This window comes from Microtus ochrogaster, unplaced genomic scaffold (genome assembly GCF_000317375.1).
Source record: "Microtus ochrogaster isolate Prairie Vole_2 unplaced genomic scaffold, MicOch1.0 UNK104, whole genome shotgun sequence".
Taxonomy (NCBI): domain Eukaryota; kingdom Metazoa; phylum Chordata; class Mammalia; order Rodentia; family Cricetidae; genus Microtus; species Microtus ochrogaster.
Window position 1 is genome coordinate 902,486 of NW_004949202.1, and position 2,002 is coordinate 904,487.

Genomic DNA, 2,002 nt, shown 5'->3' on the forward strand with positions numbered 1-2,002 from the left:
AGCTAGACATCACCCAGATGTGGAGCGGGTTCGACAAGACCCCAGGATTCTCCCATCCAGGGCATAGAGCTAGACATCACCCAGATGTGGAGGGAGGTCGGCAGGACCCCGGTATTCTCCCGTCCAGGGCATAGCACTAGACAGCACCCAGATGTGGAGGGGTTCGACAAGACCCCAGGATTCTCCCATCCAGGGCGTAGAGCTAGACAGCACCAACCCATTTGTTTCTGGTTCTAGTTGGAAAGGTTTTGTTTCCCATGGAAAGTTTTGCTTGTCTTCTTGGGAAGTTTTGTCTATTTTTCTCAAAAGTTGTGTCTCCCTGTTTTGTTGGAAAGTTTTGTCTTTGTTTTCTGGTGTGATTGTAAGTTTTGTTGCAAGCATGGAGCTGAGACAGAAATAAGTCAGATATTTTTGCTGCTTTTGAGTGGCAGCTGCCAGTGACCACGGGGCTGCATGTATATGGTCGGGGCTCAGAATTTCTCTCTGAGCTCTCTGATCACTGGATTCAGATTAGCAGGAAGGAGTTTGGGTGTCTTTCTGGTGTAGATAATATTAAACTTGTTTCATACTATTCTATTTCATGTGAAGGCTGGATCTAGAGTTGATTTGTGGCTCTTCCTTCACTAAAGCCAAACATATTTATTAATTTTCTTAAACCTTTGCCATCCTTGATTCTGGGCCATTTCCAGGGAACCTGGGTATGGACCTGGCCAGTATTTGATTAAAGCCTGGTTCAAATTTGGCTTTACACAGTGCAGGGGTCTTATTCTCAATCAGGGGTACACGGCGGTGAAGGAAACCAACAGATAGGATCCAAGAATATGCCATTTTGGTACTCCGTTTAATTTTGCATTGGAAGCACTTGGAAAACAGCAAACATAGGAGATTTCCTCTGCACTTCCCCGTAGCTGCCTGGAGGCGGGCTTGCCAAGGGACTGGACTGCCATGAACAGAGACTCATCAACCAGAGAAGATGGACTTTCACAGGCCCCAGACAAACTGACAGAGCCTCCTCAATCTCCAAGGACCTGCTGATCTCCAGCAAGTGAACTGCACCCGCCTTTCCCCCACGGGGGCAGCTCTCATCACACCCACGGGTAGTCACTTTCCTGTTCCCACACCAACAGTTAATAACGTGGTTTTTCTCCCAGGCACCTGCCAAGTGTCAGCTAATTCAGGAGCCACCATGGAATGTCTGTCCAGCCTGAGTCTGGAAGCCTTCAGCTTCTCTCCCCCACCATCGGCCAAGTCACCTACATGAAGGATGGTACTCTACACTGCCTGGGTGCACACCCCGAGGAGTCCCCCGAGGAGCTTCAGTGGGCTGTGTTGAGACTCGGAGGGGTCTTGCCTTTCTATGTAGAAACAAACTTCAAGCCACCAAGATGGCTCCGTGGCTTAAGCTGTTTGTGGTTAAGATCTAAGCCTGACCACCTGAGTTCAACCTGCTGATCTTAGTATAAGGAGCAATCTTACTCCCAAGTTGTCTTCTGGCCGCAGTATGCAAACCATGGCATGCACGGGTGCACACGCACGCACGCGCGCACGCGCACACACACACACACAAATAATAAATAAAATAAAAATTAAAGTTCAGGACTTAAAGAGTCAGAGCCCCAAGCAAAGCTTCAAGTCTACTGATTAGGCAGAAGGACAAACACTTAAGCAAAGTCAAATGCAGGCATGAGGACAAGAACCAACAGCTGTAGACGGGGTCTAGGGGCTTTCAGAGTTACACGGTTGAAAGGTTCTCTATCAACCAAGGTTGAGGGAGAATTTTAAAGTGTTGGTTTTATTTCCTTACAGTAAGATGCTGGGCTTTTGTTGTTGTTTTAGGTTTATTTCCGTCTTATTTGTGTCTCTCTGTTGTACAGGTACCACGAGAAGTCAGAAGAGAGCACTGGCTGTCCCAGAGCCGGAGTTACACAGACAGCTGTGAGCCATGTGGTGCAGGTTTTTGAAAAGGAACTCTAGTCCTCTGCCAGAGCAGGGAGGCCTCTTA